Here is a 13933-nt window from a genome sequence, read left to right on the forward strand (position 1 = left end):
ACACTTATTCAAATAGGCCTTTATACTTTCCAGGAATTCTATATCATTTCCCATCAACAGTATGTCATCCACATATAATATGAGAAATGCTACAGAGCTCCCACTCACTTTCTTGTAAACACAGGCTTCTCCATAAGTCTGTGTAAATCCAAACGCTTTGATCATCTCATCAAATCGAATGTTCCAACTCCGAGATGCTTGCACCAGCCCATAGATTGAGCGCTGGAGCTTGCATACTTTGTTAGCATTCTTAGGATCGACAAAACCTTCCGGCTGCATCATATACAATTCTTCCTTAAGAAAGCCGTTAAGGAATGCCGTTTTGACGTCCATTTGCTATATCTCATAATCATAGAATGCGGCAATTGCTAACATGATTCGGACGGACTTCAGCTTCGCTACGGGTGAGAAAGTCTCATCGTAGTCAACCCCTTGAACTTGTCGATAACCCTTAGCGAAAAGTCGAGCCTTATAGATGGTCACATTACCATCCGCGTCTGTCTTCTTCTTAAAGATCCATTTATTTTCTATGGCTCGCCGATCATCGGGCAAGTCAGTCAAAGTCCATACTTCGCTTTCATTCATGGATCCTATCTCGGATTTCATGGCTTCTAGCCATTTGTCGGAATCTGGGCCCGCCATTGCTTCTTCATAGTTCGAAGCTTCACCGTTGTCTAACAACATGATTTCCAAGACAGGGTTGCCATACCACTCTGGCGCGGAACGTGTCCTTGTGGACCTACGAAGTTCAGTAGGAGCTTGATCTGAAGTACCTTGATCATCATCATTATTAACTTCCTCTCTAGTCGGTGCATGCACCACAGGAACATTTTCCTGAGCTGCGCTACTTTCCGGTTCAAGAGGTAGTACTTCATCAAGTTCCACTTTCCTCCCACTTATTTCTTTCGAGAGAAACTCTTTCTCCAGAAAGGACCCATTCTTGGCAACAAAGATCTTGCCTTCGGATCTGAGGTAGAAGGTATACCCAATGGTTTCCTTAGGGTATCCTATGAAGACGCATTTCTCCGACTTGGGTTCGAGCTTTTCAGGTTGAAGTTTCTTGACTTAAGCATCGCATCCCCAAACTTTTAGAAACGACAGCTTAGGTTTCTTCCCAAACCATAATTCATACGGTGTCGTCTCAACGGATTTAGACGGTGCCCTATTTAAAGTGAATGCGGCAGTCTCTAAGGCATAGCCCCAAAATGAGAGCGGTAGATCGGTAAGAGACATCATAGATCGCACCATATCCAATAGAGTGCGATTACGACGTTCGGACACACCGTTACGCTGAGGTGTTCCAGGCGGCGTGAGTTGTGAAACGATTCCACATTTCCTTAAGTGCGTACCAAATTCGTGACTTAAATATTCTCCACCACGATCTGATCGTAAGAATTTTATCTTTGAGTCACGTTGATTCTCCACCTCATTCTGAAATTCCTTGAACTTTCAAAGGTCTCAGACTTGTGTTTCATCAAGTAGACATACCCATATCTACTCAAGTCATCAGTGAGAGTGAGAACATAATGATAGCCACCGCGAGCCTCAACACTCATTGGACCGCACACATCAGTATGTATGATTTCCAATAAGTTGATTGCTCGCTCCATTGTTCCGGAGAACGGAGTCTTGGTCATTTTGCCCATGAGGCATGGTTCGCATGTGTCAAATGATTCATAATCGAGAGACTCTAAAAGTCCATCAGCATGGAGCTTCTTCATGCGCTTGACACCAATGTGACCAAGGCGGCAGTGCCACAAGTATGTGGGACTATCGTTATCAACTTTACATATTTTGGTATTCATACTATGAATATGTGTAACATCACGTTCGAGATTCATTAAGAATAAACCATTGACCAGCGGGGCATGACCATAAAACATATCTCTCATATAAATAGAACAACCATTATTCTCAGATTTAAATGAGTAGCCATCTCGCATTAAACGAGATCCAGATACAATGTTCATGCTCAAAGCTGGCACTAAATAAAAATTATTGAGTTTTAAAACTAATCCCGTAGGTAAATGTAGAGGTAGCGTGCCGACGGCGATCACATCGACCTTGGAACCATTCCCGACGCACATCGTCACCTCGTCCTTCGCCAGTCTCCGCTTATTCCGCAGCTCCTGTTTTGAGTTACAAATATGAGCAACCGCACCGGTATCAAATACCCAGGAGCTACTACGAGTACTGGTAAGGTACACATCAATTACATGTATATCACATATAACTTTGGTGTTGCCAGCCTTCTTGTCCGCTAAGTATTTGGGGCAGTTTCGCTTCCAGTGACCACTTCCCTTGCAATAAAAGCACTCAGTCTCAGGTTTGGGTCCACTCTTTGGCTTCTTCCCGGTAACTGGCTTACCGGGCGCGGCAACTCCCTTGCCGTCCTTCTTGAAGTTCTTCTTACCCTTGCCTTTCTTGAACTTAGTGGTTTTATTCACCATCAACACTTGATGTTCCTTTCTGATCTCCACCTCCGCTGATTTCAGCATTGAATATACCTCAGGAATGGTCTTTTCCATCCCCTGCATATTGAAGTTCATCACAAAGCTCTTGTAGCTTGGTGGAAGCGACTGAAGGATTCTGTCAATGACCGCGTCATCCGGGAGATTAACTCCCAGCTGAGTCAAGCGGTTGTGCAACCCAGACATTTTGAGTATGTGCTCACTGACAGAACTGTTTTCCTCCATCTTACAACTGAAAAACTTGTCGGAGACTTCATATCTCTCGACCCGGGCATGAGCTTGGAAAACCATTTTCAGCTCTTCGAACATCTCATATACTCCGTGTTGCTCAAAACGCTTTTGGAGCCCCGGTTCTAAGCTGTAAAGCATGCCGCACTGAACGAGGGAGTAATCATCAGCACGCTGCTGCCAAGCGTTCATAACGTCTTGGTTCTCTGGGATGGGTGCGTCACCTAGCGGTGCATCTAGGACATAATCTTTCTTGGCAGCTATGAGGATGATCCTCATGTTCCGGACCCAGTCCGTATAGTTGCTGCCATCATCTTTCAGCTTGGTTTTCTCTAGGAACGCGTTGAAGTTGAGGGCAACATGGGCCATTTGATCTACAAGACATATTGTAAAGATTTTAGACTAAGTTCATGATAATTAAGTTCATCTAATCAAATTATTCAATGAACTCCCACTCAGATAGACATCCCTCTAGTCATCTAAGTGAAACATGATCCGAGTCAACTAGGCCGTGTCCGATCATCACGTGAGACGGACTAGTCAACATCGGTGAACATCTTCATGTTGATCGTATCTTCTATACGACTCATGCTCGACCTTTCGGTCTTCCGTGTTCCGAGGCCATGTCTGTACATGCTAGGCTCGTCAAGTCAACCTAAGTGTATTGCGTGTGTAAATCTGGCTTACACCCGTTGTATTCGAACGTTAGAATCTATCACACCCGATCATCACGTGGTGCTTCGAAACAGGTAACCTTCGCAACGGTGCACAGTTAGGGGGAACACTTTCTTGAAATTATTGCGAGGGATCATCTTATTTAAGCTACCGTCGTTCTAAGCAAATAAGATGTAAATCATGATAAACATCACATGCAATCAAATAGTGACATGATATGGCCAATATCATATTGCTCCTTTGATCTCCATCTTCGGGGCGCCATGATCATCTTCGTCACCGGCATGACACCATGATCTCCATCATCGTGTCTTCATGAAGTTGTCACGCCAACGATTACTTCTACTTCTACGGCTAACGTGTTTAGCAATAAAGTAAAGTAATTTACATGGCGTTATTCAATGACACGCAGGTCATACAAAAAATAACGAAAGAAGAGAAAGAAATCTTCTTTGAATGCCTGCTCAGTATGAAGGTCCCGACTGGCTTCTCATCGCATATAAAGGGAATAATAAATATGCCAGAGAAAAAGTTCCAGAACCTAAAGTCTCATGACTGCCACGTGATTATGACACAACTGCTTCCGGTTGCATTGAGGGGGCTTCTACCGGAAAACGTCCGATTAGCCATTGTGAAGCTATGTGCATTCCTCAATGCAATCTCTCAGAAGGTGATCGATCCAGAAATCATACCAAGGCTAAGGAGTGATGTGGCGCAATGTCTTGTCAGTTTCGAGCTGGTGTTCCCACCATCCTTCTTCAATATCATGACGCACGTCCTAGTTCATCTAGTCGACGAGATTGTCATTTTGGGGCCCGTATTTCTACACAATATGTTCCCCTTTGAGAGGTTCATGGGAGTCCTAAAGAAATATGTCTGTAACCGCGCTAGGCCAGAAGGAAGCATCTCCATGGGCCATCAAACAGAGGATGTCATTGGGTTTTGTGTTGACTTCATTCCTGGCCTTAAGAAGATAGGTCTCCCTAAATCGCGGTATGAGGGGAGACTTACTGGAAAAGGCACGCTTGGAGGGGGGGACTCAATAATATGCAGGGACGGATATTCTTGTTCTGAAGCACACTACACAGTTCTACAGAACTCTACCTTGGTGACCCCGTATGTCGATGAACACAAGAACAGTCTGCGCTCCAAACACCCGGAGCAGTGTGATGACTGGATTACATGTGAACACATCAGGACTTTCAGCAGTTGGTTGGAAACACGTCTCAGAGGTGACACCACTGTTTGTGATGAGTTGTACTCGTTGTCCAGGGGACGATCTTCGACTGTATTGACTTACAAAGGATACGAGATAAATGGGAATACATTTTACACGATCGCCCAAGATCAAAAGAGCACCAACCAAAAGAGCGGTCTCCGCTTTGATGCAGCAACCGAGAGGGGAAAGGACACATATTATGGTTACATAATGGACATATGGGAACTTGACTACGGACATGGTTTTAAGGTCCCTTTGTTTAAGTGCAAATGGGTCAATCTGTCAGGAGGCGGGGTACAGGTAGACCCACAGTACCGAATGACAACAGTGGATCTGAACAATCTTGGGTACACTGACGAACCGTTCGTCCTAGCCAATGATGTGGCACAGGTTATCTATGTGAAGGACATGTCTACCAGTCCGAGGAAAAGAAAAGATAAGGAAGCGAATACATCATACGATGAGCCAAAGCGGCACATAGTTCTTTCAGGAAAAAGGGACATTGTGGGAGTGGAGGGCAAGACAGACATGTCTGAAGATTATGAAAAGTTTCATGAAATTCCTCCCTTCAAAGTCAAGGCTGACCCAAGCATCCTGATAAACGATGAAGATTATCCATGGTTACGGCGCAATAAGAAAATGGCACAAGCGAAGAAAAAGTGAAGACTTTCTCCCGCAACTATTATGATGATACCATGCCAACTTTGCAATAGACGAGTATGATACCATTGTCCGTTTTGTACAAGAAGTGCATCTAGTTTTTGCCGTAACCCTCTCATCTTTCTTGCACATGCTATGTGGATGAAATGATGATACCATGCCAACTTTCAACCTTTTCAGAGTTCATTTGAAATGCTTTATAAGCCCTGAGTGCAGAGAGGTTAGGCCCGTAAGCCTGCTTTAGAGAGGAGCTCGACAGCTCAGGCGCACCGCACCTTATAAACAGGTGCGACTCTCTCTTAGCTAGCGAGGTGGGACTAAACTCACCACCACGCCGCTGTGCAAGGCCATTGGTCCCGGTTGGTGGCACGAACCGGGACCAATTCCACCCTTTGGTCCCTGTTGGTGCCACGAACTGGTACTAATGAGGCTGTGGCCCCACGAGCACCTTTAGTACCTGTTCGTGGCACGAACCCGTACTAGAGTTTCTTACTAGCTAAGCAGTTTTTTAGTCCCACCTTGCTAGCTGAGAGGCACTAGGAGCGGTTTATAAGCCCTGAGTGCAGAGACGATGAAGAAGAGGCGCAATGCTCACGTTGCTTAGCTTCAAGCCTTGAGGAATAAGGTAGACTGCATCAAGCTATGTGCAGTGCAGTCTACACTATTCCGAAAGGCTTGAAGCAAATCAACGCGCATTGCGCCTCTTTTTTATTTTTAATCATTAAAAGCAAAAAGAATTTTCATAAAGAACTTTTTTTGATAGAAACTCTAATAGCAGAAAGAATTATCATAAAGTAAAATAAATAAGTTTTTTGTTGTAAGTAGAAACAAAACAAAATAAATATAGCAAAAAAGAAAACAAAAAAACTAAATACAGCAAAAAGAATTTTCATAAAGAACTAATGGCACTAATAGAAAGTTTATATGTTTTCTAAAACTAATGGCACTAACAGACAGTTTATAATTTTGCTGACCTAAAAGCAAAAAGAATTAAAAAATAAAGCAAAAAACAAAAGAAAATAAAGCATGCAAAAAACAGAACCAAAAAACTGGAAAAAATTTTAAAAAACTGCCACCTATTGGGCCACCACGGCCTGAATACGACTAGAAACCCAACCTGGGCCAGGATTCAGGCCCGCAGAAGGCCCAATAGGCCAACTGACAGCACAGTGTGACATTAGGCCCGTAAGCCTGCATTTGAGAGGAGCTCGAGAGGGCAGCCGCAATAGGGCTTAGAAACCACTCCGAGCCCCTCTCAACTAGCGAGGTGGGACTAAACTTTTGGCCGCGGGCAGCGCAAGGCCTTTGGTCCCGGTTGGTGCCACCAACCGGGACCAATGCCCCCCCTTTAGTCCCGGTTGGTGCCACCAACCGGGACCAAAGGCCGCCGCTTCCTGCCCTTTGGGCTGCTGAAAAGGGGCCTTTGGTCCCGGTTGGTGGCACCAACCGGGACTAATGCCCACCTTTAGTCCCGGTTGGTGCCACGAACCGGGACTGAAGGCCTTGCTATATAAGTCCACACTTAGGAAATTTTGAGATACCTCGCCAGTTGCCCCCGACGCCGCCAGGCTACCCGTGCTCGCCGTCGCCGCCCGTTCCTCGTCGCCGTCGCCCCGCGCCCTTGCCTCGACGGGTCGCCGCCCGGTGCTCGTCGCCGTCGCCCTGCCCCCACGCGCCGCCCCGCCTCGTGCTCCCCTGCTCGCACGCGCCGCCTCGGCGCCCCGAGCCCCCCTGCCCGGCCCGCGCGTGCTCGCCGGTGCCCTCGCCGCCCTCGCACCGTCCCAGCCCCGCGCGCCGGCGCCCTCGCCGCCCCCGCCCCCACCGTCGCCATCGTCCTAGCCGCCCCCGCTGTGAGAGCCGCCGCCCCGGCTCTGTTTTTTTATTTTATTAGTTTAATTTTTTTGTTCATATGTGATGTATATGTGTATGTGGCTATAATGTATATGTGAACAAAAAAAATTTGTATGTATGTAGATGTTCAAAATGTATGAATATATATGTCAAAAATGTTTTTTTGTTCATAGAAAGTTTTTTGTTCATATATAGAAAGTTTTTATATATGACAATGGATATATATTCAATATATATGCGAAATGATGATCCACATGGAAAAGTTTTATATATGCAAAAGTTACAATTTTAGAAAAAATTTATATATCTAGCTAGGAAGGGAAGAAGAAGAAAAAGAAGGATAGGAAAGAAGAAAATAAGAAGAGGAAAGAAAGAAGAAGAGGAGAGGAAGAAGAAGAGGAGAGGAAGAAGAGGAGATATAAATAAGAAGAGGAAAAAAGAAGAAAAAGAAGAGGAGAAGAAGAAAGGAATAGAGGAGAAGAAGAAAAAAAGAGAAAATATTCTATTTTTTCTTCTTCTCCTCTATTCTGTTCTTCTTCTCCTCTTTTTTTCTTCTTCTTTTTTTTTCTTCTTTTTTTTTCTTCAATCCTCTCCTCTATTCCTTTCTTCTTCTCTCCTCTTTTTATTTATTCTTCATTTTCTTATGTTTTATCGGGTCTGTCGTCGTCGATATATACCCCTCCCGATAACTTCAACACGAGGGGGGATAACTTCAACACGAGGGGGGGGTCGATATACCCCCTCCCCGATAACATTATTTTCCCGTGTATATATGTCGTCGTTGTCGATATAACCCCCTCCTGATAACTACAACACGTGGGGGGGGGGGTCGATATACCCCATCCCCGATAACATTATTTTCCCGTGTATGTATGTTGTCGTTGTCGATATTACCCCCTCCCGATAACTTCAACACGAGGGGGGATAACTTCAACACGAGGGGGGTCGATATACCCCCTCCTCGATAACATTATTTTCCCGTGTATGTATGTCGTCGTTGTCGATATAAAACCGCCTCCCGATAACTTCAACACGTGGGGGGGTCGATATATACCCCCTCCCCGATAACATTATTTTCCCGTGTATGTATGTCATCGTTGTCGATATATATAACTCCCTCCCAGATAACTTCGACATGATGGACGGTCGATATGTATACCCCCTCTCGACAGTGATAACTTATACCACGGGAGCACCCCCCTGCCCTCTCGCTCGACCAAAACTCTCAAGGACACCCAAACCCTAGAAAGAAACAATGTCGGTCTCCTACCCCCTCCCGCTTCGCCCCTACCCTTGAAGCGTTGCCTAGGCCACCCCAAACCCGGAATAAGCTAGGTCTACGTTTGCACTAATATATCCACCTGCTGTCATGTTTGTGTAATAATTGCCATGTTGTAATATTTGCAGAAACAATGGAGCACGGACGAGATGAGCAAGCAGAAGATGTGTTGGGGGACATAATCTTAGCCGGAGGTGATATCTTGTCGTATCTTAACGACAATGATGGTCTGGAAGAACAGGGTGAAGAAGCAGGCTGCGGTGATCGAAGAGTGGAGGAGGAAAGACATAATTATGATGGCTCCGGTGACCCAATGCTGGTGCAAGAAGGAGCCCGTGGTTACGGCTCCGGTGACCGAACAGAGTGCGGCCTGGTAAATATATTAGTTAAGCCTGTGCTGACTAGCTAATTGATGCATTCATTGTTTTGGTATGTACACATATTAATTAACACTCGTCTTTCTTATTTTTTCTAGCCCTCCGGATCGAGCACAACTGCGGTAAAGAGACGAGGCCCGAAGAGAGAGTTGCGCTCGGATGAAAGGTTTGAGATCACAGCAATCGCGCGCGACGGCCAACCGATTGAACCCCTCCGGACAAAGGATGCTTTTGCTGCTCAGTGCGGGGTTCTAGTTAGGGACAAGATCCCGATCAGCATCCACCAATGGTATAAGCCTAAGAAGGAAGACCCTGAGGTGTCTTATGTCAATGATATGCAGAAAGATGATCTTTGGACTGAGCTGAAGGCAAATTTCACCCTACCGCCAGAGGAGGATCCGGAGAAGCCAGTTATAGAGCAATTAATCAAGTCTCATGCTCTTAAGAAGATGGCAGACCTATTCAGGAGGTGGAAGAATGAGCTGAAAACTTTTGTCGACAAAGAAGAGACACCAGAATTCGTCGGCCGGTACGAGAAGATCAGAGATCACTGGCCCGCATTTGTGGCCCACAAGACATCGGAAAAGAGTAAGAAGATGTCAGCGACAAACAAGAAGAATGCTGCGAAGAAGAAGCTTCACCATCGCACGGGGTCAGGTGGCTACCTCAAAGCCCGGCCTAAGTGGGCCAAGTCTGAGAGGGATCTGCTTGTTAAAGGGATCGAACCAGAGACAATGAACTGGCCAGACCGTTGCCGGACTTGGTTCTTCGGGGCTGGCAAAACCTTGGACCCTGTATCAGGGAGGTGTCGTTGGACGGACGAGCAACTTGCAATACCCGTCAAGAAGCTTAAGCACTATATCGATGCAGCGCAGCAAGGGACGTTCGTTCCAGACAGAGAGAACGACGAGCTCACAATGGCCCTCGGGAATCCTGAGCACCCTGGACGGACACGAGGCACGCCAGGCTCCGTTCCGTGGAAGGCTGGTTTTCCGGACGCGAGCGGTTACAAAACCCAGGAGAGGAGGAAAAAAGTGGAGCAGATCCAAATTCAGCATCTGCACGAAAGGGTTCAAGTGCTAGAGGAACGAGACGGCAATAGAGATGCCGAAACTGCCCCCGAAGCTACACTGCCATCTCAGCGTAGAAGCAGCGTGGCTTCCACCGAGCTGCCTCAGCTGGAGAATGCGGCTACTCCTAGCTACCCCATGGATGCTATCACGGAGTCTCAACATTGCCACCTTATGGCAGAATGGCAGAACTTGAAAGTCAAGGCGGCTGTTGGCTCTGTTTTACCTACTGAACCCGGCGCAACCTACCACTGCCGACCGATTCCAGAAGGATATGCTAGGGTGATGGTGGATGAAATAACGGAGGGATTTGAGGAGCTCCATCTTGACCACCCTACCGGTGAAGGGGAGACTCGGCTGGGTTTAGCTCTGAAGACTCCATGCCTATGGCGGAAGGAGCTCATCAAGCTTCCGAACTGGACGGCTCCGACGAGTAAGGGCACTCCGCCTCCTCCTCCGCCTCCTCCTCCGGCGAGTGATCAGGGCACTCAGCCTCCTTCTCCGGCGCGTGGCGGCACTCCGCCTCCTTCTCCACCAGCGCCAGCGCGCCAGAGCAGCCAGCCTCCTCCTTCTCCGCCTCGTCAGCAAGGGCGGAAGAGACCCGCCGCCGCTGCGGCTGCTCCGGCGCGTCGTAGTCCTTCTCCTCCGCCTCGTAAGCAAGGAAAGAAGACAGCCGCAGCCGCTCCGTCTGCTCTGTCAACGTCTAGCAGTATAGCTGCCAGAGGCGGGAGGCAATACAGATTCGGTCCTTCTCTGAAGACTCCAGAGAAGTTACCATATGAGAGGACCGAGGAGGAGAACGCGAAGATCGTGCGAGCCGAAGTGAAGAACTCCTTTGAAGGGGTCAAAGCAAAGAAACATCCGCCTCCGGAGGAGAAGGTAGATCCGGTGAAAGCAAAGCGCACTCTGGCTGCCCTGACAAAACCACCAAAGTCTCCGCCAAGAGGCAACTATGAGCGCGTTCTTGGAAAGGCATATGCCGAAGCGGAGCGGTCGGGAAGTACTATCAGTGATAAAAGGATGAAAGAACGACGAGCTGGGAGAAAAATTGCCCAGCTCGGCGAACAAGCGAACCAATCGTGCCCCCCGCTCAAGGTGTCAAAAGACATCGTCGCTAATGATCCGGGTATGGTGCCCGGTTATAGCAATCTTGGAGATTACCTGCCCGATGATGTACATTATGAAATCATGGAGGTGGACGAACACAAATACCATTACGGGAAGCCTCTCGTCAAAGATGTCAGATCTCTAAGCACGATGATGCGAAGCCTACATGATTGGTACATGAAAACCTGCAGAGAGTCTGATGGGATGAGTACTTTGACGCTGAGAGTTAAACCGGAGCATGACCTCATTGGAATTGAACTGCTGAATGTTCCATTTGAGGATTTCTTCCAGTTTTACAATCTAAAGTCCCTCGATAAAACAACGATCACTTGCTACTGTCTGTAAGTAGTACTACTTCTGTCATTAAGTCTCTCTATATAGGTCAGCTCTTTCATTGCATGTATTTATACTTATCCTCACTATATTATGCAGATTGAAGATCGCGGAATTGAAGAAAAGACAAATCAGTGATATTGGGTTCATTAACACAAATCTCATAGATGCATATACGGTTGAAAAACATCCCAAAGAAGCTGAGGCCAACTTGCTACAATCGTTGGTATTAAATCAAAACAAAGATATAATACTCTTTCCTTACAACTTCAAGTGAGTGTTACTGTCTTCTGCATATTCGGTTTCCCTTATTAGTCCAGGTTATGGTAATGTAATTGATGACTTATGCATGCATGCGCAGCTTCCACTATATTCTCCTAGAGATTAAGCTTGAGCCGGGAGTAGTAACCGTCTTAGACTCGAGATGAAAAGATCCCCAGGACTATGCAAACATGACTCAAATGCTCCAGAAGTAAGTTAAATCGATCATTATCCACCATATCAGCAACTTTGTTCATTTCCTGATATCAAATAATTGTTTTCTTTGTCTGGCAGGTTTTGGAGAAAATTCACCTCAAAAGCCCCGGGACTGCCGAACCAGCTGCAATTTAGACACCCGAAAGTAAGTACTATAGTAGCATGTTCCGCGCATCTCCTAGTGATTCAAGTGCTAGTTTGATCAATACCATTTAGCATGCTTGCTTATCAGTTTGATTGACCTCTATTTCTTGTAAAGTGGTTGTGGCAGCAACCCGGGAATAATTACTGTGGATACTACGTTTGCGAGTCCATCCGCTACCATACCTGTGAGCGGGGCTACACTGAAGAACAATATGAAGTGCGTAAGCAATAATATTCACAATTTTATTTTATTACCATCATTTGTGTTGAGTTTCATTTATTCATATATATATGTATTGACCCCCTTCTTCAAATTAGATTTTTCGGAAGCGGGATCACTTCTCTCTGTATGCATATGTTCATGACGATCTTCTGTTTCCTTCATTTGATTACTAGCTAGCGTGTCTACTCCTCTCCATACGTATATAGTACGTAGCGTCGACCAAGCACGGAGATAAGAGAGGACACTTCTCTCTATTAATTAGCTAGCTAACACAATATATGAAACACCTAAATTAACCCCCCAAAACCCCTAAACCACCCCCTTTCAAAAAAAACCTCAGCTCCTGCCAGGTGCTGACGCGTGGATGCCTATTGGTCCCGGTTGGTGGCACCAACCGGGACCAAAGGCCCTCCTGCCTGGGCTCCCCGCACCGGCCACGTGGACGGCCTTTAGTCCCGGTTCGTGTAAGAACCAGGACTAAAGGGCTAGGGCATTAGTAACGACCCTTTAGTCCCGGTTCCAGAACCGGGACTAAAGGCCCTTATGAACCGGGGTAAAAGCCCCTTTTCCTACTAGTGACCGGTGACCCCCGAAACTTTCCCGGTGGCCGAAGCTGGACTTCCTATATATAATTCTTCACCTCCGGACCATTCCGGAACTCCTCGTGACGTCCGGGATCTCATCCGGGACTCCGAACAACTTTCGGGTTTCCGCATACTAATATCTCTACAACCCTAGCGTCACCGAACCTTAAGTGTGTAGACCCTACGGGTTCGGGAGACATGCAGACATGACCGAGATGACTCTCCGATCAATAACCAACAGCGGGATCTGGATACCCATGTTGGCTCCCACATGTTCCATGATGATCTCATCGGATGAACCACGATGTCGAGGATTCAATCAATCCCGTATACAATTCCCTTTGTCAATCGGTACGTTACTTGCCCGAGATTCGATCGTCGGTATCCCAATACCTCGTTCAATCTCGTTACCGGCAAGTCACTTTACTCGTACCGTAATGCATGATCCCGTGACCGACCACTTGGTCACTTTGAGCTCATTATGATGATGCATTACCGAGTGGGCCCAGAGATACCTCTCCGTCATACGGAGTGACAAATCCCAGTCTCGATCCGTGTCAACCCAACAGACACTTTCAGAGATACCTGTAGTGTACCTTTATAGTCACCCAGTTACGTTGTGACGTTTGGTACACCCAAAGCACTCCTACGGCATCCGGGAGTTACACGACCTCATGGTCTAAGGAAATGATACTTGACATTGGAAAAGCTCTAGCAAACGAACTACACGATCTTTGTGCTATGCTTAGGATTGGGTCTTGTCCATCACATCATTCTCCTCATGATGTGATCCCGTTATCAATGACATCCAATGTCCATAGTCAGGAAACCATGACTATCTGTTGATCAACGAGCTAGTCAACTAGAGGCTCACTAGGGACATGTTGTGGTCTATGTATTCACACATGTATTATGATTTCTGGATAACACAATTATAGCATGAACAATAGACAATTATCATGAACAAGGAAATATAATAATAACCATTTTATTATTGCCTCTAGGGCATATTTCTAACATCATTTACCTTCCTCAAAACAGCCACCATACCTACCTATTATGGCATTTCCATATTCATTCCGAGATATATTGCCATGCAACTTTCCACCATTCCGTTTATTATGACACGCTTTATCATAGTCATATTGCTTTGCATGATCATGTAGTTGACATCATATTTGTGGCAAAGCCACCATTCATAATTTTTTCATACATGTCACTCTTGATGCATTGCA

Source organism: Triticum aestivum, chromosome 2D, assembly GCF_018294505.1.
Source record: "Triticum aestivum cultivar Chinese Spring chromosome 2D, IWGSC CS RefSeq v2.1, whole genome shotgun sequence".
Lineage (NCBI taxonomy): Eukaryota > Viridiplantae > Streptophyta > Magnoliopsida > Poales > Poaceae > Triticum > Triticum aestivum.